This window comes from Protopterus annectens, chromosome 12.part0, assembly GCF_019279795.1.
Source record: "Protopterus annectens isolate FY-2018-M chromosome 12.part0, PAN1.0, whole genome shotgun sequence".
Classification (NCBI taxonomy): domain Eukaryota; kingdom Metazoa; phylum Chordata; order Ceratodontiformes; family Protopteridae; genus Protopterus; species Protopterus annectens.
In genome coordinates, this window is record NC_056746.1 from 3339602 (window position 1) to 3365921 (window position 26320).

A 26320-nucleotide genomic window follows, 5' to 3' on the forward strand; every position below is an offset into this window, starting at 1 on the left:
AAAACGGGGATTACCTTTCATAGGGATTACCATACTTTTGTGTATACCTTGTTTAGGCCTGAGCACGACGTTGTTGGTTGCCGCTCTTGTGCTAGATTTAACAAACACACAATTAAGAGAAGGTTAGACTGTGCCAGGTTAGTGTTTGGGAAGCGGTTAATTATAAAATGCCGCCGGATGCTCCGGAATTCCGCTTCGTCCAAAAAGTGGAAGGACAAAACCGCAAACCCTAGGGTTGATGCACCCCCAGCCCCGGACGCCTCTTCTTTAGAAGGCTCAGTGGAGCCAGAGGTTTTGCCAGGAGTTTCTTTGGAGTCTCAGGCAGAGACTTTACTGTTACAGGATGTGCCCTCTCAGGAGGTAGGCCAGGCTGAGGGGGCTTCTCAGGTAACTGTTCTTCCCTCTCTTCCCAAGGTAGTTAGAGCCTCTCCTTCTGTTTCCAAAACTTCTTTGAGAGGTAGGCCAAGTTTAGCTTCAGTGGGAGCTTCTCCTAGCACTTCAGGTTCTGTGCCTAAGAAACATATGCTTAAAATGGCAGAAGATTTAATTACTATGATTAGAGGCTCTATGCCCCCTCCTGATAAGAGGCCTAGGGTGGAGCCTGAGTTTGAGAGTTTTGAACAGTGTTCAGAGGCTTCTGAGTCTTCTGTGGAAGACTTGCAGGAGTATCCTCCTTATTCTGATTCTGATGTGGATGATTCCACTCCTACAGCTTCTCCTCCTGAGGATTTCTCATTTTCAGAGACTCTGCATTCCATGAGGGAGCACTTTAAATGGGAAGGCCAAGATTACTCTGATTCCAGGAAAAGGCTTCGAATTCTTATTTTACCCCAGCATAGGCCCTTAGCTATACCTCCTGTGTTGAATGTGGTGGAAGATGTTTTTGCAGAGGCTTCCCTGAACCCTGACTCTTTGCCTCCTGCCCCTGTTAAACCTGATAGGTACTATAGGGTGCCTGAAGCTCATAAGTATCTGTTTAAGAGTCCTAGGGAAGACCCGGAAACTGTTTCTCAGGGGCCTAAAGGTGTTAAGGCCTCTGTTGTTAAAAATCCTGTTCCCACTGATAAAGAGGCAAGGGCTTTGGATAGATGGGGAAAGAAAGTGTATACTTCTTCCACTTTAGCCATGAGAGCGTTGAATTGTCAGTTTCACATGCTAAAATATCAAAATTATCTCCTTTCACAATTGAAATCTAAGGTGGATGCTTTGGCGGAAGGTATAGAGTGTAAAGAGTTGCTGGATTTAGTTCATGTGTCTGAACAAGTGGGTAAGCATTCTTTGCAATGTGGTTTTGATGCTGTGCAGGCCTCCTCGAGGGTGGCTGCCACTAGTTCTGTTCTTCGCAGGCATGCCTGGTTGAGGGATCAGAATTTAGCAGAGCATGTTAAGACTAGGATTTTGGATGCTCCTTTACAGTCTGATGTGTTATTTGGTTCGCCTGTGGAAGCAGTTTTAAAGAAAATGGAGGACAAAGCTAAGTCTATGCAAACTGTCAAAGATTTTTGCAGGTGCAGCCACCAAGTTTAGTAGAAATTGGCCTACTAAGGATGGACATATCCTGCTTATGATTCCCAGTCTAGGGGTAGGTCTAGACGTGGTAGGGCAGAGCTCAAGGTTCTTTTAGGCCTAGAACAGGGGGTTCACCTGCTCAGACTTCTGGTGAGGGCAGGGGTCAGTCCTTTCGTAAACAGACCCAATGACCTGCCTTTTCAGCTGCCAGTAGATTCTCGTCTGGCAGCTCCTTTGGGAGGAAGACTGTCTCTTTCAAAGAAAATTGGGATTTAATCACTCAAGACAGATGGGTGTTGGATATCATTCACCACGGTTACAGGTTTTATTTCCATACATTGCCCCTTTCAAGGGCATGCCAGACGCTCCTCCTCCACAAAGGAAAGAGGCTCACAAGCAAATTTCTCTGTTACTCCAAATAGGGGCCATTCAGCCAGTCCCTGTACCAGAAAGGGGCCTAGGATTTTATTCTCGCCTGTTCCTAGTACCAAAGAAGGGGAACACGTGGAGACCAATTTTGGATTTATCTATCCTCAACACTTATCTGGACATTCCCAAGTTCAAGATGTTGACGTTACAACAGCTTTTACCTCTGCTGGGCAAAGATCATTGGATGGTAACTTTAGATCTCAAGGAAGCTTACCTTCATGTGCCTATAAGACTAAGTTGCAGGAAGTATTCATGCCGAGCTGGAAATTCTCATTATCAGTTCTCTGCATTGCCCTTTGGCTTATCTACTGCCCAGAGTATTCACAAAGGTTCTGGCTCCAGTGATAGCTTACTTCAGGCTAAAAGGAATTCAAATCTATCCTTACTTGGACGACTGCCTGATTCTGGCTCAAGAAAAGGAAGACCTTCTACAGCATCTGGAATATGTCATAGCAGTGCTAAGATGCCTAGGGTATTCTGTGAACGAAATAAAGTCCAGTCTAGTACCCTCTCAAGACATGTGCTTTCTGGGTGTGAGACTGAATACAGCAGCCCAGATGGCCTTTTTAACCCCGGACAAACAAAAGAATCTTTCCAGTTACTTCCATCAACTATCTCTTCAGTCCGGGCTGACTGCAAGGACAGTCCTTCAAGCCTTAGGGTTCATGGCATCTTGTATTCTGGTGCTTCCCAATGCCAAACTGCATATGAGGAAGCTGCAATGGTATCTCAAAAATGTGTGGACACAGCACTGCCAGGATTTGGACACTGTCATTCAAATAATACCTTGCATTCAAAAAAGAATTTTTGTGGTGGGCTCAGGAATGTCACCTAAACAAGGGACTCTCTGTGACCCGGCCAGAGGCGAGTCAGATTTTAACGACAGATGCCTCGGACATTGCTTGGGGAGCTCATCTAAATGGAAAGTGGATACAAGACAAGTGGCCTGCCAGACTACAGCATCTACATATCAACATGAAGGAGATGTTAGCAGTCCAGTTTGCATTAATGGCTTTCAAGGAGTTACTTCTTCCTGGGCAGGTGTTGATTCTAACAGACAACACAACTGTCATGTGGTACATCAACAAACAAGGGGAACACATTCTTATCGTCTATGCAGGCAAGCAATGATTTTATGGGAGACTGCGGCCAGCTTGCAACTAACTCTTCAGGCAAGGTTTCTGCCGGGAGCACAGAACTCCTTAGCAGATGTGTTAAGCAGACAAATCATGGATCCCCACGAGTGGAAACTGGATCTTCATGTATTTCAGAAATTGACAGTGTCATGGGGAACTCCAGACATAGATCTGTTCGCTTCTCCACTAAACCACCAGCTGCCAAAGTTTTGCACAAAGGGGTTTCATCATACAGCTTGGAAAGTGGATGCTCTTTCTTTCAGTTGGAAAAATCTTCATGTGTATGCCTTTTTCACCTCTGCCTCTTCTTCCAAAGGTGCTCCTAAAGGTCAGACAAGACAAGCCAAGGATGATTTTAATAGCTCCAGATTGGCCTCGGCAACACTGGTACCCACTACTAAGGAGTCTGGTAAGGCAGCCCCATGGCCTTTACCTTTGATTCCACATCTGTTATCTCAGAAGGACGGTCACCTGCTCAATGTCAAGCTTCACTCTCTTCATCTAACAGCCTGGCATATTCTGTGTTGAAACACAGCAGGTCTCAACTTCCTCAACAAGTTTTAAATGTGATTATGGAAGCTAGAAGACCTAGTACAAGAAAAGTGTACGCAGAAAAATGGAAGAGATTTTTATTTTGGAGTGCAGCAAAGGATTTGGAGATTTCTGAGCCTAATTTGAGTGTGGCTCTTCAATATCTTACTGAGTTATTGGACAAAGGTTTGTCCTTCTCTTCCATTAAGATTCATGCTGCAGCAATTTCAGCTCACTATGATTGTGACCCACCATTGTTTTCGCATCCTTTGTTCAAGCAGTTTCTTAGAGGGGCAAAGAATATAAGACCCCCGTGAGAGCTCCTACTCCTGCTTGGGATCTCAATTTTGTGTTGGAAAAACTTACTCTACAACCTTTGAGCCTGCAGCTACTGCTGAATTGAAATACTTGTCATGGAAGACTGCTTTTTTGTTGGCTATTACTTCTGCAAGAAGGGTTTCTGAGTTGCAGGCCCTTATGTCAGTAGAGCCCTTTTTGATTTTCCATAAGGATAGGGTATCATTACGTACTAATCCTTCCTTTATGCCTAAGGTGGTTTCTAGTGTGGCTTTAAACCAAACTATTCATTTGCCTACTTTCTATGCAGATCCCCAAAATAAGGGGGAAAAGATTTTGCACACTTTAGATGTACATAGGCAGTTGCGTTATTATTTAAGCAGGACTAAGAATTTCAGGCAGTCTCAGCAATTGTTTGTTTCTTTTGCTTTGAGTTCTCAGGGCAAGCCTGTGTCTAAGCAAACTATTTCTAAGTGGATTGGGTTTTGCATTTCATTTTGTTACTCCCATCATGGCAAGGAGATTCCAGCTGGGATTAGGCCTCATTCCACTAGGGCTACTGCCACTTCAACAGCATTTCTAAGGGGTGGCAACTAAGGATATTTTGGAGGCAGCTACTTGGAGTTCAGTGCATACTTTCTCTAAGCATTACCACCTTCCTCTCTACTCTAAATCTAGGGCTGGTTTTGCCACAGCTATTTTGCAAGGCATGTTGACAGCTCCTGCTTCCTTATGATTTGCCAGCCTCCCTTACCTCTGCTTTGGGATTCTACCCAATGGTTAGGACTGCAGCAATGTGGAATGAAGAACATAGTACAGTTTGTACCTACCATAAATGTAGATGTTCGAGGATCCACATTGCTGCAGTCCAATTTACCTCCCTCCTTCCCTCTGTGTTTAGGGGTGGTGGTGTGGGCTAATATATATATATTCTTGTACATTTGTATATATTGTATATATGTTTGATGCAGGGTTTTTTGGTGTTTTGGTTTGGGCCTTGTCTTTTTAGGATCTTCTGACATCTGGGGCAAGAAAAGACTGAGGATATGACGTCGGTCATGCGCATTAGTACCCTGATGTCCTGACGTCAGTCTAATGCGCCTTGACCGACGTCAGCCATATACTTTGGTATTCGGGCCGACTGGACAGCGGACTACCCCCAATGGTTAGGACTGCAGCAATGTGGATCCTCAAACATCTACATTTATGGTAGGTACAAAACTGTACTTTTTGTAATTGTGTCTTAAGTTTGGTGATTGCACTAAATCAAAGCGCTTACAATAAACTGTTCTTACTTTTTTTGGTGCACCTCATTTTTTGCCATTACATACTACCGTGCCTTTTGTATTTTACTGTCCTCTTCTAAGGCCCCTGACTCTCGGGCTCCTACTCCAAAGAGACTAGACAGGTTCTACAAAGGTGCCTGATGACTGCAAGTTCTTGTGTAAGTGTCCTTCAGTTGATCCTGCAGTTTCCTTTGCTTCAGAAAAGTCTTCCTGGTTGTCTCCTTCCTCTAAACTATTTATTTCTGATAAGGAGAGTAAAATTCTAGACTTTGTAAGAAAGTTTATACTTCCACTTTAGCTACTAAAGCTATGAATTACCAAATCTGTATGTCTAAATATTAATTGGCCCTACTTTCTCAGACCTCTCAAGCTCTTGCTCAACTTCCAGATTCTGACATTAAAAATCAGATTCTCTCTCTCAGCTTCTTCACAAGTGGGTAGACATTCAGTTAAGTGCAATTGCCCTTGAGATGCAATTGAGGCATCCTCCAGACCAACTGCATCTGGTTCTGTACTTAGAAGGCACTCTTGGTTGAGGCTTCAGCCAGTGCCAGATGACATTAAAGCAAAATTGTAAGAGGCAACTCTAGGTAAGTCTGCTTTTTTGGTTCTGCAGCTGCAAGACTTAAGACCTTGCAAGAGAAGGGAAAGGAGCTTCAAGATATGAAGCACCTTTTTTCTCCTGTTCCAAAATTCCACAGGAATTTTCCTACAAAAACATTTGTTAGACCAGTGCGCCCATCTTTCTTTGCTTCTCGACCTAAAAAGACTGCTAGGAGACCTCCACAATCTGACTGCTAGCTCTGGAGCTTCCTCCCAGCAGTCCTTGCCAGCCAGGCCTAGTACTCTGCAACTACCAGCCTCTTCTAAGTCTTACCCCTCTATCTCTTCATCTGTCTCTTTTTCCAGCTTGGGCAAGGATACCTTAGGATTCTTGGGTTCTTTCCATTATCCAACACAGATATTTCATGACTTAAAAAACTACACCTCCTTTCATGGTAGTTCCACTACCCCTCTCAAACTTACTGAGGTTGCTTCCAGAGGTTCTAAAAGACTTAATTTCACAAGACACAATTCAATAGGTTCTAGTGGATCAGAAAGACCGTGTTTACTCTGTTTCTTTTCCCCAGAAAAGATAGACCGTGGAGACCAATTCTGGATCTTTCCCACTTAAACACTTTAAGTGCCGTCTTTCCGCATGCTGTTTTTACAGACTGTTTCCCGTGATTCCCCCTCAGTCTTACTTGGCCTCTCTAGACATAAAAGATGCTTATCTTCACATCCCCATCCATCTTCTTTACAGGAAATTTTTACGTTTCTCTGTGGCTTCTTTGCACTTTCAGTTCTCTGCCTTGCCTTTTGGACTTTGAACTGCCGCAAGGGTGTTCACAAAGTGCTTGGCCTCTAATTGCTTTCCAAGGATCAATGGTATTCAGGTATATCCATACCTGGATGATTTTCTCCTGGCTCCTCTGTCAGAACAGCTGACTCAATCTGCAGTTTGCCATCCTTTTCCTACAAAGTCTAGGGTTCAGCATAAATTTCAAGAACTCTTCCCTTCACAAGGCCACATCTTTCTAAGTTGCAAGTTCATAACAGACCTTATGATGGCTTTTCTTCCAACAGACAAGATTCAGTCCCTCGCTTCCTCCTTCAAAAACCTTCTGCCTCTCTCTTCCATTGTAGCCAGGGAGTTTGAGACTTCTGGCTTTCATGGCATCCACAGTTCCCATGCTTTGTTTTGCAAAACTCCACATGAAGAAATTTCAGTGGTATCTAGTCAGTTTGGGTGCAGCATTCCCACCCTCTGGAGTTTGTGATCCCTCTTCTCCCTTGCTTAAAAACAGAGCTTCTTTGGTGGATTCAACAACTTGGTCTGAGTCCAGGACATTCTCTTCATCTGCCCCAGTCTACTCAACAGTTGTTCACGGATGCATCAGGCACAAGTGGGGGGTGGCAACATTAGCTTCAAAGAAGGTGTACAGGGCATTTGGTCTCTTTCTCAAAGGAAAGAGCATATCAACATTTAGGAAATGAAGGCTCTTATTCTAGCTCTACGAGCCTTTCATCCTCTTTTTCAACTGGGTCCTCTGAAAATGTTTACAGACAACACCACTGTGCTCTGGTATGTCAACAAACCGGGGAAGACTAAGTCTTAACTTCTTTGCAAGTTAGCTCTCATGGCCTGGGATTTGACAGTTCAGGACAAGGTGACTCTTCAAGCAGTTAACATCCCATCCACTCAAAATAATAGGGCTGACACATTAAGCAGGTCCGTGACTCGATCCGGTGAATGGATTCTTATCTGGACTTGGTCCACTGGTGGGGGTACTCCTCTTCTGGATCTGTTTGCCTCCCCTCAGAGCAGACAGCTTCCAGTGTTTTGTGGCAGACTCCCACATCCTCTAGCTTGAAAGTGGACACCCTATTTTTTTCATGGATGGGGATGTTTCTTTATGGTTTCCTACCCCTTTCCTCTCATTCAAAAAGTCCTGCTGAAGCAGGACATACCAGAAATCTTGCTGGTGACTCCCTTTTGGCCAAGACAGCATTGGTTCTCCCTCCTTGCATTTAGCCAACGACAATTGTCACAAGTTACCTCACAGAGTGGACCTGCTCACACAAGACAAGGAGATATCTGCTACATCCACATTTGTTAACCTTACACTTGACCCTGTGGTGATCAACCTTTGATTCCTTTCAGGCATCTTTTTTTCAGCAGACATGCTTAGGGTTTTACAGGAGGCCAGGGAAGCCCAGTACTAGAAAATCTTACATGTCCAAATGGAAGAGGTTTTCAGTCTGGTGTCTTTCACGAAATTTGGGTCCACTATCAGTGGATGTCCTTCTATTCCTATTTTGCAGTGTTCTAGTTGTGGGATTTCCTGCCCTCAGGCGACTCGTACGTCGGCTCCTGTAAAAAAAGCTTCAGCTTGTCTGTTGCAGCGTGCATGGAACTTCAGATATAAGGCCATAAACCAGGGCTTTAAATGTGACGTCTGCACGTACAATCTTCAGAACGTTTGAGCTGCAGATGACCAATGCATCAATTGATTGCTCCTTCGATGTCGCATTAAAGCGAAGTAATCCGGTGGGTTTTTGTTTTTCACTTATCCGATTGCTATTGCTTAGGCTTGGTTGTTGTAGCAATTTTTAGCTGATGTCAGGTAAAGAGGGTAAATGCCAATGCAGACACCAGATACCCCATAAAGATGCCCATGATAGGTATGTTTTTTTTGCTTGGGCCAGGAGCACGACCATTCTGCCTGCTCAGTTTGTCAATCGTTTGTGCCAAAGACCCTACGCAGCCGTCTGGCTGCATTAAACCTCTACCTAGAAAATCGGCGCCTTAAGCGGTTAGCCCTAAGAATGGATTTTTCCTCTGAGGCTGCGTCAGAACCTCTGTGAAAGAAGCCCAAGCTTCCTAGGCCTTCTTTGCCTGCCACTTCGTTACCAGACACCCTGCCAGCTGCTGATTTAGGAACTGAGGGGCACCCAGCAGATCCATAGACTTCGACCTTTGGGGAATCTGTTGTTCAGCCAACGACCGGCACGTCTTCAGAGGTTACCCTACAGTCTATGTCTAAGACCAGAATCTGCGGCACCTCCGACTGGGATCCAGACTTCTGAAACGGTTGTTTCAAAACCTGATTCCAGGCTGGTTCCAACTTCCACCCTGGCTAAAAGGAAGCAGAAACCCAACCAACAATCTCCACTGCAGAAGGCCTACCTGATTGGCAGTCCTTCACTTCTTCCCTCATGCAGAACTTTATGGCCCTTAGGCCTTCAGCCTCATACCCCACTACTCCATCTTTACTCAGTCCAAGGCCTGCCTCAGCCTCTTCTCTCCCCCAATGACTTCTCAGGTTAGGGAGGAAGAGCATGATTTTTTTCTTTTCTTCCTCAGAGGAATCTGCATCATACACCTCCAAATTGCATCTCCCAGGAGTATTATTCTCTTGATGAGGAATCTATTGAGGGGGTTCTCCCCCTGTGGATATTACATTTGGTGAAACAATCACCAAGATGAAAGACCATTTCAAATGGGGTACCTCACAAATGAACGACTCCCAAAAGAGGTACTTTGAGTTTCTTCAAGTAGAATCCCCCCTCTCCTTCTGCTGATGTTCATAGTGTTTCACTGTTGCAGTCATTACACTTGGGTTAGCCTGCTGGCAGGCTGCCTGCAGTCAGCCTGAATTCCAAAGTCCTGGTCCGGCGTCGGTTGCTGTCTCCTCTTCCCGGACAGTGCGTCAGGGTTATAAAAGATGCAGCTGACGGCATTTTCTTCAGTCTTTCTTGCTGTGCGGTGCCCCAAGCAAAAGCAGTTTGCAAGTGCTGATCGGCCGACTCCAGAGATTTTCGAATTTCAGATCCGAAGTCTTCATTAAAGCGAAGTACCCTTTTGGGGAAACTTTTTTGTCAAAAAAAGTTAAAAATTGTATTTCTTGTGGGAAGCAAATACCTCATAAGGATTTTCACTCTTACTGTATTTCTTGCCTAGGCCCTGACCACAACATTTCTTGTCTGTTTTGTGCTAGATTTAACCAACGCACTATAAAGTGTCGATACGATTTTGCCTTTCATTACTTCAGCCGAAGATTTTAACTATACAATGCCGTCGGAACAACTGATGACCGGAGTTTCTAACGCAAGGATAAAGACAAGGACAGGCATCCGAGGTCCAAAACCGACGATGAGGCTTCCGCTAAGCTAGCCGTCTGTTCTCTGGTTCTCAGTGAGGCACTTTTGCAGCCCCTGACGCCCGCTACCTCAGAGCCACAGGCCGCTTCCGACTCCCATGTGGAGCCGACTGGGCCTCTGGAAACTCAAGGTATTGGATCCTCTGAAAATATACCCTCAGATGGGTCCGGAGCCGCTGTGCAAGCATCGGCTTCTGAGGGTGTTTTCAGACCAACTCAGTTATATGTAAAGCCATCTTCAGCTTCTAAGCCAAAGACTAAAGCAGCTTTAAAGACAAAGAAACAAGTACAGCATTCTTCAGGACAGGCTTCCATGCCTTAAAAACAAATGCTCAAAATGGCCGAAGACCTTATTACTTTGATCAGGGGTTCCCATCCCCTTCCTGATAAAAGGCCTAGACAAGAGACAGAATATGAATCATCAGATCAGGTTTCCATCCTCTGATTCCTCCTCTGATCTGGAATACTCTCTTCCTCCCTATGAGGATTCTGATGCTAAAGAATCTATTCCTTCAGCCTCTTCTCCTGAAGATTTCTCCTTTGGTGAAACCCTGCATACCATGAAGGGAGCACTTTCATTGGGCGAGCCAGGATTACTCAGAATCTAAGAAAAGGCTCAGAGATATCCTTTTACTTCCTCAGCACAGGCCCCTTGCTATTCCCCCTGTGCTGGACATTGTAGATGATGTTTTTTCAGAGTCCGGCCTGTCTCCGGACTCTATTCCCCCTGCACCAGTAAAGCCTGAAAGATACTACAGGGTCCCAGATTCCCATAAATTTCTATATAAAAACCCTGCTGCTGACCTAGAAACCATATCTCAGGATCCTAAGGGTGTCAAAGCTTCCACTGCTAAAAACCCTGTCCCTTCTAATAGAGATTCAAGAGCACTGGACAGATGGGGGAAAAAGTTTACACTTCTGCCACTTTGGCTGTGAGGGCCTTAAATTGTCAATTTCATATGGTTAAATATCAGCAATACTTAATGTCACTATTAAAACAGAAAATGTCTAACTCTGTACAGAAAACAAGGACATGCAGGATTTATTGCATGCATCTGAACAAGTGGGAAAACATTCTTTGCAGTGTGGTTTTGATTCTTTGGAGGCCTCTTGCAGTGTCGCTGTAACAGGTTCTGTGATTAGGAGGCGTGCTTGGTTAAAGGAACAGAATCTGCCTGATCATGTTAAAGCAAAATTATTAGATGCTCCATTACAGCATGATACTTTGTTTGGTGTTAAGGCAGAGGAGGTATTGAAGAAAATGGAGGATAAAGCAAAATCTATGCAGACAGTTAAGGATTTCCTACAGGTACAGCCACCCAAATTTAGTAGGAACTGGACTTTAAAAAATTGGTCCTTTCCTGTGTCAGGCCACAAAGAGGCAGATCCCAGCCCCAAGGCTCCTACAGGCCTAAGCAATGGGGTGCTCCTACCTCCAAAAGCGGAGAAGACAAATCTCAACCTTAAAGGAAAACAGTCCCAATGACTTTCCTCTACCAGTACCAAGCACTTTTAAGTCCCCTTAGGGGGAAAACTAGCACTTTTTTCACAAAACTGGCACATGATCACCCAGGACAAATGGGTCTTGCATATAGTGTCTCAGGGCTACAGGTTCCACTTTCACACCCTGCCAAAGGCAAGAGGCATGCCAGACCTGCCACACAATCAGTGGGCAGAGGCACAAAAACAAGTTTCATCCCTCATGGACATGGGGGCCGTTCAGCGAGTACCACTACAGGAGCAGGGACAAGGATTTTACTCACGACTTTTCTTGATGCCCAGAAAGGACAAAGCCTGGAGACCAATACTGGACCTGTCTATTCTAAACACTTTTCTGGATGTTCCAAAATTCAAAATGTTGACTCTGCAGCAAATTCTGCCCATGCTGGGCAAGAAGGCTTGGCTTGTAACTTTGGACCGAAGAGGCATACCTGCATGTCCCAATCAGACAATCTTGCAGAAGATACCTCAGATTCATAGCTGGCTCAATGTACTACCAATTCTCTGCATTGCCCTTTGGCTTATCTACTATGCCAAGGGTCTTCACAAAATGCCTGGCACCAGTAATTGCTTTTTGCAGACAAAGAGGAATTCAAATATATCCCTACCTGGACGACTGCCTTATTCAAGCAGAGGACAAGGACATTTTACTAAATCATCTGGCGTTTGTAAAAAGATTGCTAATTTGCCTAGTATACACAGTAAATGAAAAGAAATCAAAGCTAGTACCCTCACAAGAGATAATATTCCTGGGTGCAAGCTTAAATACAGCTGCCCAGATGGCTTATCTCACGCCAGACAAAGGCAACTGACTTCTTACTTTGAAATGTTGGCAGCAAAAACCCAGTTATCTGCAAGAAAAATTCTGCAGGCTTTGGGCTTCATGGCATCCTGCATTCTGTTAATTCCATTTGCAAGACTGCATATGAGGAAACTACAATGATATCTAAAAAGTGTTTGGACTCAGCATTGCCACAGCCTGGAAAAGTTAATTTCACTCATTCCCTGCCTGCAACAGGAGTTTCGATGGTGGGCACAGGCCTGTCACCTCAACAAAGGACAGCCATTCACTTTACCCACAGCCAGGCAAACACTAACAACAGATGCATCAGATTATGCCTGGGGGGGTCCCACATGGCAGGAAAATGTATTCAGGGCACATGGCCCACAAGCCAAATGCATCTTCATATCAATCAAAAAGAGATGCTGGCTGTTCAGAATGCCCTGACAGCGTTCAAGGATCTACTTCATCCAGGACAATTGCTGGTAAAGACGGACAATACTACAGTCATGAGGTACATAAGCAGGGAGGCACACATTCCTACCCCCTCTGCAGACAAGCCATGACTTTGTGGAACACAGCATTGACTTATCAAGTGCACCTGTAAGCACAATTCCTGCCAGGAAAGACAAATACTCTGGCAGATGAACTAAGCAGAAACCTCATGGATCCTCACGAGTGGAATCTAGATCCACAAATCTTCAGCATGATAAAGAAATGGGGATGCCCAGACATAGATCTGTTTGCCTCTCCTCACAACTGCCAACTACAGAGATTCTGCACAAGCAAGCATGGAAAGTGGAAAACCCTTACAGTTTATGCCTTTCCTCCACTGCCTCTCCTCCCCAAGGTACTCCTAAATGTCAGACAAGAGAAGCCAAAAATGATAGTTATTGTCCCAGACTGGCCCCGCCAGTACTGGTACCCAATCCTAACGAGCTTGTCTCAAGGCCCAGCCTGGACATTGCCTCAAATTCCTCATTTACTGACCCAGCAAAACAATCAGATCCTGCACAGCCAACTCAGAACCCTAAATCTGGCAGCATGGGCAGATAATGTAACCGTTCAGAACACACCTCTCTCTAAAGCAGTTATGGATGTTATTTTGGAGGCCAGGAGGCCCAACACCAGAAAATCTTATGCAGCTAAATGGAAGAGGTCCTGTGCTTGGAACCAGGCACACTGAGTTGACACGCTTGTACCAAATATTACTCAGAATTTCAATACCTAACTGAGATGCTGGACAAAGGCCTATCCTTTTCATCAGTTAAGATCCATGCCTCTGCCATTTCAGCTCATTACAATACAGAGCCACCTATTTTTTCACACCCACTACTAAGGCAGTATCTCAGAGGAGCCAAAAACCTAAGACCTCCAAGGAGAGCGCCAGTACCTGCATGGGACCTCAGTTTTGATTGGAAAAACTCACTCTGCCTCCTTTTGAGCCAGCCAATACAGCTGAGATAAAATTCTTATGGAAAACAGCTCTGCACCTAGAAATAACTTCGGCAAGAAGAGTCTCAGATTTACAGCCACTAATGGCTGTAGAACCTTTTATAATTTTCCATCCAGACAGGGTCTCTCTAAGGACAAACCCAACATTTATGCCTAAGGTAGTGTCCAGCATGGCTCTTAACCAAACCATTCATTTTCCTACCTTTTATCAAAACCCACAGAATAAGGGGGGAGAGACTTCTGCATTCTTTGGACATACACAGATAGTTACGCTTTTACTTGGACAGAACTAAAGCTTTCAGAAAGACTGAGCAACTCTTAGTGGCTTATGCTGCAGGATCACAAGGAAAAGCTATCTCAAAGCAGACTACTTCAAAATGGATAGGCCACTGCATTCGTTTCTGGTATTCACAACATGGCAAATTAGTGCTTAAGGGCATTAGGCCACATTCCACCAGAGCAGCAGCCACTTCAGCAGCCTTCCTTAGAGGAGTACCTACCAGGGACATTTTGGAGGCTGCAACTTGGACTTCAGTGCACACTTTCACAAAGCACTACCACTTACCTCTTTATTCCAAATACAGAGCAGGCTTTGCCACTGCAGTTCTGCAGGGCCTCATAGCCACTCCTAATTCTATTTAGGCCCAGCCGCCCATCCTCAGCTTTGGGATTCAACCCAAGTGTAATGACTGCAACAGTGAAACACGATGAACATAGTACAGTGTTGTACCTACCATAAATGTAGATGTTAGAGTGTATTCACTGTTGCAGTCCAGGTTACCCTCCCACCATCCCCCTTTCATTGCTGGGACTAATCTGTTCTTCTCTATTATATACAACCTATGTGGTGTATTTGCTTGTAGATGAAGGTAATGTTTATGTTAGTGCATGCTTTTTTATTGACATATTTTTTAGCCTACCCTTTTGGGGGCACCTGCCATCTGGGGCAAGAAAAACTGAAGAAAATGGCGTCTGCTGCATATTTTATAACCCTGGCACACTGACGTCAGGGAAGAGGCAACAGCAACCAACGCCAGACCAGGACTTTGGTATGCAGGCTGACTGCGAGTAGCCTGCCAGCAGGATAACCCAAGTGTAATGACTGCAACAGTGAATACACTCTAACATCTACATTTATGGTAGGTACACAACTGTACTTTCCTCCAGTTCTGCCAGCTTACTTGGATGCCTTTAATTCTGCATCCAAGGCCCAAGACTCTCAGACACTTGCCCCCAAGCGCCCAGACCACTTTTACAAGGTGCCTGATCTCAAGAAGAGAGATGGGTCTTTCAGGCTTCCGTCTGAGGAAGTGTTCTTTGGGAACATTCTCTAAATTCTCAAGCAAAGAGGCAGTTGGTCTTCTCCCACCCTGTCTTCGTAGGAATCCATGTTTCTGAAGGTCTTTGGGATCGGCCTACCAAGGTGTCCCTCCCTGCTGTCAAGCTTGTGGATCTCATTACCAGCAAAGCTTTGAAGAAGCCAGACTCAATGGAACTGGTATCCAAAAATGCGAACAAATTCCTCAGTCACCCTAAAGATGAGACTTTTTGGAGTAAGGGCGTCCCCATTGATGCCATTGTGGTGGCTGCCGCTACTAAGAAGGATCTAGTGGAGAAGAGCTCCTTGGTCCATCCCCCGAATAGTGCGTCTCGGGTGATTGGCCACTTTGGAAAAGCAGTGTTTGCCTTGGCTACATTTGTACTGAGAGCAACCCAACTACATGGCACGTTTTACCCAGCTTCAGAGGGATTTGGTGTTGGAACTCACCACTTCCCTTAGAGTTGCTGCCTCCAGAAGCAACAACTCACCACTTCCCTTAGAGTTGCTGCCTCTGCAGAATTTTTAAGCTGGTCTCTCTAAGTTGTCCACTCTGACTTCCCTGGCTAATGCTTTGATGGTTGATCTCCATTGTGGCAGAAGCCACCTCTCTAGCGGCTGGCACAGTTACTGCCATTAGATGGCACGCCTGACTTCTCCTTTTCTGGGTTCGCAGAACCCTACAAGGCATCTCCCTTTGACAGTTCGACCTTATTCTGACCTTCCGTCTCAGAGGGGTTCTGCAGGACTCTGTCTTCCTTCCAGGATGCACCCCAAGAATCCTATTCCACAAGCCAGGGTAGGGAATTCAATGGTAGATGCCGCTCAGAGGCAGAGGGGGTCTGCCAAATCAGGGCTCCCAGGAACCCTTGTCAGAGAAGCCTTTTCAACTTGCCAGAAGTTCTGCCCGACTGTCCTGCCATGGTGGCAGTCGGGGGACAATTCTCGCTTCACCCACTTGCCTGGACAAATATCTCCTCAGATCAGTTGGTGTTAAAGATTATTTCCAGGGGTTACTTCATTCCCTTTTTTTTCAGCCCCTATCCCCCTGGTTTCAAAATCTCTTCTAAAAAGAGCCGTACAAGAGGTCCCAACAGGACATCTAGGGTCCAGAACTTACCCTCTCTCGTTTTTGTTGCCAAAAAAAGACTAGGGACCTGCATCCAATTTTGGATATCAGTGAAACTGAATTTCATTCCAGAAGTCCAGGTTCTGGATGATCACTGTTCAGTCCATTCTGCCTCTCGTGTGAGGGTGATTGGATGTGCTCTGTAGATATCAAGGACTTGTACCATCACATAAAGATGGGCAGACGCTCCAGGAGACATGCTTCCGAATAGGAGCCAATCATTACAAGTTTAGAGCCCTGCCCTTTGGACTCACCACAGCTCCCTGGATGTTTATCAAACGTATGGCAGTGGTGGACGCTCATCTCTGACTGCAAGGCTTCCAGGTCTTTCCGTACCTGGACAATTGGCTCTTCACGGCCCCCACGAGGCAGCAACTGTCAGTGGCCACCAGGTATGCCCTCAGCCTCTTTCAGGATCTTGCTATCACTGTCACCCTGTCCAAGTCCAGTCTTTCTCTATGCCAAAACCTAGAGTTTATCGGGGTTCATCTAGACACTGTGTCGGAGACTGTAGCACTACTCCTATGCAGAATTCAACTTATTCGGGATCAGGTCTTCCGCTTGCTGGTTGTAGAGAGCCCAGAAGTCCTTCTAATTCTTCAAGCACTAGGTTCGATGGCTGCTGCCATCCAGTTAGTGCCACTTGCCAGGTAGTTCTGTGGTCCGTTCAAGTTTATCCCATGTCCATGCCCATCAGGATGACTGCAGTTTGCAGAGATCACTTTGCTTGGTGGCTTCAGTCTCAGGACCTAACTCTAGGCAGACCCTTTTGTTTTTCACCCACCCAAGGCCATGGTGACTACAGACTCCTCCCTTTTGTGGTGGGGGCATTTTCAGGGCAGGATGGTTTAAGGCATGTAGTCCCCCAGAGACCAAATTGCACATAAACATCCTGGAGATGAGAGCAGTCCTCTAACATTGCAAGCCTTTCAGGAGTGTCTCCCTCTCGGAACTATAGTAATTCAAACGGACAACATGGCGGTTGTCTGAATGTTCATAGTCTTCCTGGCACTTTCTTCTTGCATCTCGCATTCCTGGCAATTCCAGCATGCTGGCCGACATACTCTGCAGGTCTGTCTTGAGTCCCCACGAGTGGTCCCTGAATCCATCACTGGCACGTCAGATATTTGATAGTTGAAAAAATAATTACCAGCGTATACAAAGAACCCAAGCTGGAAGTCCAAACAGCAAACAAAGAAAAAAACAGCTGGGTAACCATGACTGTTGACACAGTTTTAATAAAATGCACCACAACTCCTAACCAACAAGCCTTGACATATGCTCAGGTTGGAGCTAAACCGAAAATAATGAACCCCACTACCATGGAGCGTTTTTTACCACTTCCTATTAAACAGAAGGGGTTCGGCCCCACACGCTCTTTAAGTCGAAGGAGACAAACAGAAGTTCTCAGGTGACCAAGGACATATGAACAACAGGAGAACCCGGAGATGAGAACACTTGTGGTAAATCTCTATGACCTATATATTGAATCTTATAGAAATGAGCATATTAGAGGACTCTCATTTGTTCCAGCAGCAGCGGCCAAGTTAAGTGACATTTGTATGGACTTGAGAATGTTTGCACAAAATTTGTCATGCAGATTGTTTCAGGACATAGGTGCGCATAATAGTGCTCCTAAACATAGTAAACCTAGTACTTTTGTGCCGCCTGTGTCTACACATGTAGAGTATTTTGTTAAAGTTTTTGAAGAATTATGTCAAACCCTTAGTGTATCAAATTCCAGCTATGATTTTTATGATTTAACATCAGCCGAAAGGGAAGCACTTGAAGGTTTGTGTTACAATGTTAAATTTGTATAAAGCCAGCTGACAAGGGAGGGGCTGCTTTATTAAACATGAAGGATTATGTAACAGCGATGAAGGATGATCTTAGTGATACTAGTACATATTTACCGATTTGATAGGCATGTTATTGTAACTATAAGTAGTAAAATGCATAATTATCTGTACGACTTATTAGCAGGAAGATATATAACAGAAGGTTTATATGATTTTTTTGAATGTTACTCATCTTGTTATACCTATAATTAAGGGCCTACCAAAAATACACAAATCTGTGAATCCACCTAAGACCTATTGTGTCTGGGGGAGGATGGATAACAGATCCCCTGTCCATTTACGTTGAGAACAAATTGAAGGAAGTACCTAATATTGTTAATATATTGAGAGATACTACACATTTTTATGTGATTTAAAAGCATTTATTCATGAAACTGATACTAAGAATTTTTTAATGGTGACTCTGGATATTAAGAATTTCTTCACCTGTATACCCAGTGAGTATGGTGTTGAAGCCATTAGGGAGGTTTTGCTTAATATAGGCACCTGGAGTGCTTTGGATCTAGATATATGTACATTCTTAGATTTCATATTGGACAACAATGTAGTAACGTTTGAACAGCAAACGTATTTGCAAAAATGGGGTGTTGCCATGGGCACCCCATGTGTAATTCTTATGTGAATTTAGTTATGCATTTTTGGGAATCTAAATATTTGTTTCCGCATCCTGATGGCTATAGGGTCAAACTATATCGACGTTTTGTCAGTGTTTTTATTCTTTAGGATGGAGATGAAAATTCTTTAAGCAAATTTATTGCTGTGATAGAATCTACTACTGATGTTTTGAGACTTGCAATCACTAGCTCACAGCAATGTATTGATTTTTTGGATGTGAGCCTTCAAAGGGATGAAGAGGGTTTAATAACCACCACTTTATATAGGAAACCCTGTAGGCATAATGGACTACTAAGTTGACAGTATGCACCCTAGACATGTTTTTCCCAGTATTGTAAAAAGTAATTTCTTAAGGTTTAAAAGGGTATGTGGAAGGTAGGCATACACTTGTTACTGAGATGGAACGAATGTAACAACATTTTGTTGACAGAGGTTATAAGAAACCTGTAATACAAGGGACGGAACTAAACATTTCAGATATTGCTTTATTTAATGTGTTTTGAATGGCAGTAATACTAACAGAAATGGTTGCCCTAATAGAATGTACCCACACTCCTTTGTAACTAGTTTCACTAGTAGTAACAAAGCTGTAAAGAATATTCAGAAGTATTGGTCTCTGTTAACTATGGGCCTTAGTACAGCTAGGATAGTGGGTGCAACCCCACATTTTGTGTATAAGAATAATATCAATCTAAAAAGATTGTTAGGATAATAAGAAATCTTGTCAAATTAAGAATCCAGGTACATGTCCATGCAGGAAATGTAGTTTTTGTCCTAAGTGTACAACAAGAGTTTATATGTCCTAATACTCCCTTTAGATTTCAGCCGAGGTTCCATGCAGGTTGTAATAGCACTCATTTGATTTACTTTGGTACTTGTGCTTCCTGTTATGTGGGTAAAACTACACAAAAACTAAAAGAACGGATTAGTAAGCATTTATATGAGCTACATAAACAGTGTGAAAATAATACTTTATCAAAACATATAATGTTGCATCCAGGCCATCATTTTAATTTTAAAGTATTACAGTTGGTACATGTTAACTGTAGAGGGGGTGACATGAACAGTAATCTTTAGCAAATAGAATTGCGATGGATTCTACAAATTCTAAGAGGAATTAATTGTACAGTTAGTTTAAAACCTGCTTTGAAGGCACGAAGGTTAAAGTGAAGATATTTGCATATACCTCTTTAAGAGACTAATTATACTTAATTGCTTTGGTGTTGAATTGATTTTATGTATTTAAGCAAGAACCTTTTACTGTGGTTTTATTAACTGAGGAAGCCCTAGTGAAAGCATTTGTCTCATCTCTTTTATGGTGTATTTTATTAAAATTGTCTCAACAGTCATATTTGATAGTTGGGGTCGACCATGCTGCGATCTCTTTGCCTCCCCAGTCAATCACAAATGTAGTAACTGCTTTGCCCTGACCCCCCTGATGGGAGAGACACCCAGGGCGACACTGGTTCACGATTGGCCGTTTGGTCTCTTCTATGCTTAGCCCCCTATTCCTCTTAATTCCCAAGGTCTTGCAGAAGGCTTACCATCTGTAGACCCCCCCCCTCATCCTCACTGCTCTCTTTTGGCCTCATCAGGCATGGTTCTCCCTTCTGTCTCATTTGAAATGTCCTCCCTTGATATTGGATCCTGTTCTGGACCTTATTTCCTACCCCTGGCTGCTTATACTTCATCTCACTGATTGGTTCTACTAGTTTCAGTGATCCTTTCCCAGTCGGGCTCCCCTCTCCAATGCAAAATAGTATCTTGACATCTCAGAAGCCATCTGTGAGGAAGATGTATTCCAGTAAATGGGAAAATATTTTCTGTTTGGACCAGGCAATGTAATTTGGATCCCTTTTTGGCCCCTATTCTGGATGTTTTGCTCTAATAGGCTTTTCCCTTTCAGGAAGGTGCTAGTTTGTTCATGATTAAGCTTCAGTTGGCAGCCATCTCTAATTTCCATTTGAATGAGTGTCCTACCTTTTCTAAACTATGCAAATCCTTTCTCAAAGGGGTCTGTCTTGCACCTCCTATCAAAGATCCTTCCCCACTATGGGATTTAACTCTGTTGCAGTCTTTGACACACAAGCCATTTGAACTGGCTGCATCTTGTGATCTTAAGTTTCTGTCTTGGAAGACTTTATTCCTGGTGGCTATTCTGCCAAGAGAGTTTCTGAGTTGCAGGCTGTCAGAATTAAGCCCCCTTTTGTGGTCTTCCACAAGGATAGGGTATCCTTCAGGACAAATCCTTTTATTCCAAAGGTGGCTTCAGAAGCTAACCTTAACCAGTCTGTCCAGCTACCAGTTTTCTTCCCTAATTATTCTAATAAAGGGTGGTGTGCTTCACATTGTGTAGACGTCCACAGGCAACCTCATTTTTAGCTTAAGAGAAGTGAGGAATTTCTGAAATCGGACCAGCTTTTCATAGCCTTTTCTCAGGCTAGGTCTGGCAGTTTTTAAAGCATTTCCAGATGGACTGCTAGCTGTATTTCCTACGTAGTGATAGCGGGCATATGGATTATCCAGACCAGTTAAAGCCCACTCTGAGGTCTGTGGCTACATCTTCGGCCTTATTGGCTAAACATTCTTTGGATGAAATTTGTGCTGCTGCACTTGGTCTAATCCCAACACTTTTGTTTTTCACTATAAGTTGGACTCTGTGTCTAGGAACAGGGCTTCCTTTGGTTCCTCTGTGCTCCAGCATATCCTTCCTTGAGGCCACCCAGGGTTCATAGTAGCTGGGGACTCTGACCCATCCGTGATCAATAATGGCACGTCTAGCATAAGATAGTTGTCTACTTGCCATAACTTGGAATCTGTGCTATCAAGTGTAATTATTCATCACATTCCCGCCCTCCTTCCCCCTACTTGGGATCTGGTAGAGCTGGAATGATGTTTTTCATTGGGGATAGTTTAGTCTCATGGGCAGACGGTGCTGCCTTTTCTTAATTCAGCAAACTCTGTCTGAGGGTTACAGGTCAGCAAGGGATTGGTGGAAGGGGAGGAGCTTCAGCTCTGGCTCTGTCCATCAGTTGCCTTTTTGGATCCAAGGTCGGATCCAAGACCCGTCCATGATGAATGACAGTGGACAGCACAGATTCTAAGTTATGGCAAGTACATAACTCTTTATATTATACATTGGTTAACACCACTCAATCTGTATTTAATTTGTTTGCCTTGAGAGGAAGGTCTTTACCTTCTAAACATAGAGGTCATTCTGCTTGAATGGTCCCATCTGCTGTGTTTCTCTCTCAGGCTTCTGTTGATATTTGTGCTACTGCTACTTGATCCAATACTCGTATGTTTGCCATTCAAAGATGGATGTTCAGTTGAGGTCTAGGGCTCATTTGGTTCCACCATTTTTAAGGAATATTCTCTTTTAGAACCTCCGTGGAGTAATACATGGCTGGGGAATGTGCCACACAGGTTGAAGCCAGATGGAAAATACACCATCGGATACAGACATTATGTACTTATAAAGATGGATCTTTATCTGTTTCCATCCAAATCAACCATCTCTCCCTTTTCCTCTCCAAAGTTGTGAGATAGCATATTCATGACTAGTTAGGTGGTTAAGCTGTAGGGTCACCATGCTTGCATTCTTGTCTGTTTCCTTTGCTGTCACTTACTTGTTTTTGGCAGATTTTCTTAAATTTTAGCAGGAGTGTTCGGTGCAGCATCTGAGGATAGGGGAGAGCAGTGTATTATGGGTAGAGAAAGCAGAAATCCTGAGCTGAAGTGTCTGAAAAAGGCTGGCTTTGGATCCAAGTTGGAGCCGATAACCTAGACAGTTCATTTTTTAGCTTCCAGTTCTACCAACTCCCCTTTAGTTTGTGTCCGAGGTCTGCAAGCACTCTGACATCAAAACGTTTAAGGTAGCCTTGAACTTTTCTAGTTTTCTCATTTCATTTTATGTAATCTGTTATTGTACTGCCTAATTTGATAGTTTGTGCATTTTATCTTTTTTAATTTGTATCACTAGTATGCACCATTAAACCCTGGGTCCCAAGGCACAAAGTATTTTCAGAAGAATGGATGAGAAGACTGTGCTGTTAATCAAACACTTTCTGCAGGTCCCACGGCCTACATTCAGTCAAAACTATCCCTACTAAAATCTGGTGCTTTTCCTACCATTCTGAGTCCAAGAGAAGAAAGACAGAATGTGATAAAAAGCCAAGAAGGTGGCAAGCGAACCCTAAAGTCAGACCTGGAGGTTCTCAGCCCAGCAGGAATCATATACAACTCAGAAAAGCACCTGCCTATCCCCCCATAACTCTCACCTCAGCCAAGTACCCGCTCCCTTCTACTGCGAGGTTATGGGACCAGACTTACTGTTTTTAATTACCTGGCAAGGCATTATTCAAGACAAGTGGGTTCTGTACCTCATAAGGTCTGGATGCAGTACTCTTCCCTTTCAAGGTTTGCAGACATTTGTCTAGTACCAAAAGGGCAATAGCAGGTGACACTAAGCCAGATGTTCTTCGTGTTTCACTGTTGCAGTCATCACATTTGGGTTATCCCTGCCAGTGTAGCCCTCGGCCCGAATACCAGAGGCTTAGTATTTCTGCGTCGGTTGCTGTTGCTTCAGGGCTGACGTCAGGTCGTCAGTAGTATAAAGTAAGGCAGCCAACGCCATTACATCAGTCTTTCTTGCCGAGGAGCCCAAAGCAGAAGCAGTCCGCATGAGTGCCGGTCGGCCGCTACCTGAGTTTTTGTCTACCGAGCTGAGGTTGAAGTCTTCTAAAGCTAAGTACCCCGTTGGGGATCCTTTTTTCTTGCTCTAACCGATGTCAGAAAAAGTTAACAATTGTCTCGCCTGTGGGAAGCAAATACCTCACAGAGGCTTTCATTCTTACTGCATCACTTGCTTAGGCCCAGACAACGACGTCCCCCGCTGTCGCTATTGTGCCAGAACTATATGTCGTTGGGCCGTTATTGTAGCTAGATATTTTCGCTTTCAGTCCTCTATTTCCGATGTGGCTTCGTTAAGCCGTCTGAGGGCAGATCTGAAAAAACGTAAGGATAAAGACAGAGACCGCATAGGTCCAAACTTACCGACAATGCTTCTGTTAACCTAGTCATCAGTTCTCCGGTCCTCAGTGAGGCGCTTTCGCTGTCCTTGATGCCCACTTCTGTGGATTCACAGGCTGCTACAGAGACCCTCTCGGAGTCTGGTATGCTGCAAAACTCCTCTTCGAATAAGGATCTTGCGGTTGTTTCTACCTTGGATGGGTTTGAAGCCGCTGAGCAGGCACCGGCTTCTGAGGAAGTACTTCGCACTACCGATTTTCGACACAAACCAACTTCTTTTGTGTCTACTGATGTTCTTCGTTCCACATTGCTGCAGTCCTTACTATTGGGTAGTCCGCTGTCCAGTCGGCCCGAATACCAGAATATATGGCTGACGTCGGTCAGGGCGCATTAGACTGACGCCAGGGTACGCGCATGACCATATCCTCAGTCTTTTTTGCCGCATGGTCCGATGCAGAAGCAGTTTTGCGAGTGCAGGTTGGCGTTCTGAAATATTTCCGAAACCGGAGTTTCAGACCGAATCAGGAGTTGGCTAAGTACCCAACATTTTGGTTTTTTCTTGCCTCAGTATTTAACCGGATGTCAGAAAAAGTGAATAACTGTATTTCTTGTGGGAAACAGATACCTCATAGGGATTACCATACCTTGTGTATACCTTGTTTAGGGCCTGAGCACGACGTTGTTGGATGCCGCTCTTGTGCTAGGTTTAACAAACGCACTATTAAGAGGAGGTTAGATTGTGCCAGGTTAGTGTTTGGGAAGCAAGGACAAAACAGCGAAGCCTAGGGTTGATGAACCGGCAGTCCCCGACGTCGGTTCTTTAGAAGGCTCAGTGGAGCCAGAGGCTTTGCCAGGAGTTTCTATGGAGTCTCAGGCAGAAACTTTACTGTTACAGGATGTGCCTTCTCAGGAGGTAGGCCAGGCTGAGGGGGCTTCTCAGGTAACTGTTCTTCCCTCTCTTCCCAAGGTAGTTAGAGCCTCTCCTTCTGTGGCCAAAGCTTCTTTGAGAGGTAGGCCAAGTTCAGCTTCAGTGGGGGTTTCTCCTAGCATTTCGGGTTCTGTACCTAAGAAACATATGCTTAAAATGGCAGAAGATTTGATTACTGTGATTAGAGGTTCTATGCCCCCTCCTGATAAGAGGCCTAGGGTGGAACCGGAGTTTGATAGTTTTGAACAGTGTTCAGAGGCTTCTGAGTCTTCTGCGGAAGATGTGCTGGAGTATCCTCCTTATTCTGATTCTGACGTGGATGATTCCACTCCTACAGCTTCTCCTCCTGAGGATTTCTCATTTTCAGAGACTCTGCATTCCATGAGGGAGCACTTTAAATGGGAAGGCCAGGATTACTCTGATTCCAGGAAAAGGCTTCGGGAATTCTTGTTTTTACCCCAGCATAGGCCCTTAGCTATACCTCCTGTGTTGAATGTGGTGGAAGATGTTTTTGCAGAGGCTACCCTGAACCCTGACTCTTTGCCTCCTGCTCCTGTTAAACCTGATAGTTACTATAGGGTGCCAAGCTCATAAGTATTTGTTTAAGAGTCCTAGGGCGATCCAGAAACTGTTTCTCAGGGGCCTAAAGGTGTTAAGGCCTCTGTGGTTAAAAATCCTGTTCCCACTGATAAAGAGGCGAGGGCTTTGGATAGGTGGGGAAAGAAAGTGTATACTTCTTCCACTCTAGCCATGAGAGCGTTGAATTGTCAGTTTCACATGCTAAAATATCAAAATTATCTCCTTTCACAATTGAAATCTAAGGTGGATGCTTTGGCGGAAGGTATTGAGTGTAAAGAGTTGCTGGATTTGGTTCATGTGTCTGAACAAGTGGGTAAGCATTCTTTGCAATGTGGTTTTGATGCTGTACAGGCCTCGAGGGTGGCTGCCACTAGTTCTGTTCTAGGCATGCCTGGTTGAGGGATCAGAATTTGGCTGAGCATGTTAAGACAAGGATTTTGGATGCTCCTTTACAGTCTGATGTGTTGTTTGGTTCGCCTGTGGAAGCAGTTTTAAAGAAAATGGAGGACAAAGCTAAGTCTATGCAAACTGTTAAAGATTTTTACAGGTGCAGCCACAAGTTTAGTAGAAATTGGCCTGCTAAGGGGTGGACATATCCTGCTTATGATTCCCAGTCTAGGGGTAGGTCTAGACGTGGTAGGGGCAGAGCTCAAGGTTCTTTAGGCCTAGAACAGGAGTTCACCTGCTCAGACTTCTGGTGAGGGCAGGGGTCAGTCCTTTCGTAAACAGACCCAATGACCTGCCTTTTCAGCTGCCAGTGGATTCTCGTCTGGCAGCTCCTTTGGGAGGAAGATTGTCTCTGTTCAAAGAAAATTGGGATTTAATTACTCAAGACAGATGGGTGTTGGATATCATTCACCACGGTTACAGGTTTTATTTCCATACATTGCCCCCTTTCAAAGGCATGCCAGACGTTCCTCCTCCACAAAGAAAAGAGGCTCACAAGCAAATTTCTCAGTTACTCCAGATGGGGGCCATTCAGCCAGTCCCTGTATCAGAAAGGGGCCTAGGATTTTATTCTCGCCTGTTCCTAGTACCAAAAAAGGGGAACACGTGGAGACCAATTTTGGATTTATCTCTCCTCAACACTTATCTGGACATTCCCAAGTTCAAGATGTTGGCGTTACAACAGCTTTTACCTCTGCTGGGCAAAGATCACTGGATGGTAACTTTAGATCTCAAGGAAGCTTACCTTCATGTGCCTATAAGGCTAAGTTGCAGGAAGTATCTGCGG

At 44.4% G+C, this 26320-nt stretch overlaps 1 protein-coding gene across 1 annotated transcript in view; it reads left to right on the forward strand.

Moving 5' to 3' along the window:
• Nucleotides 1–26320, forward strand: part of LOC122817306 (serine/threonine-protein kinase SMG1-like) — a gene marked incomplete in the record, with an annotated part of 2898779 nt that overhangs the window by 1015008 nt on the left and 1857451 nt on the right.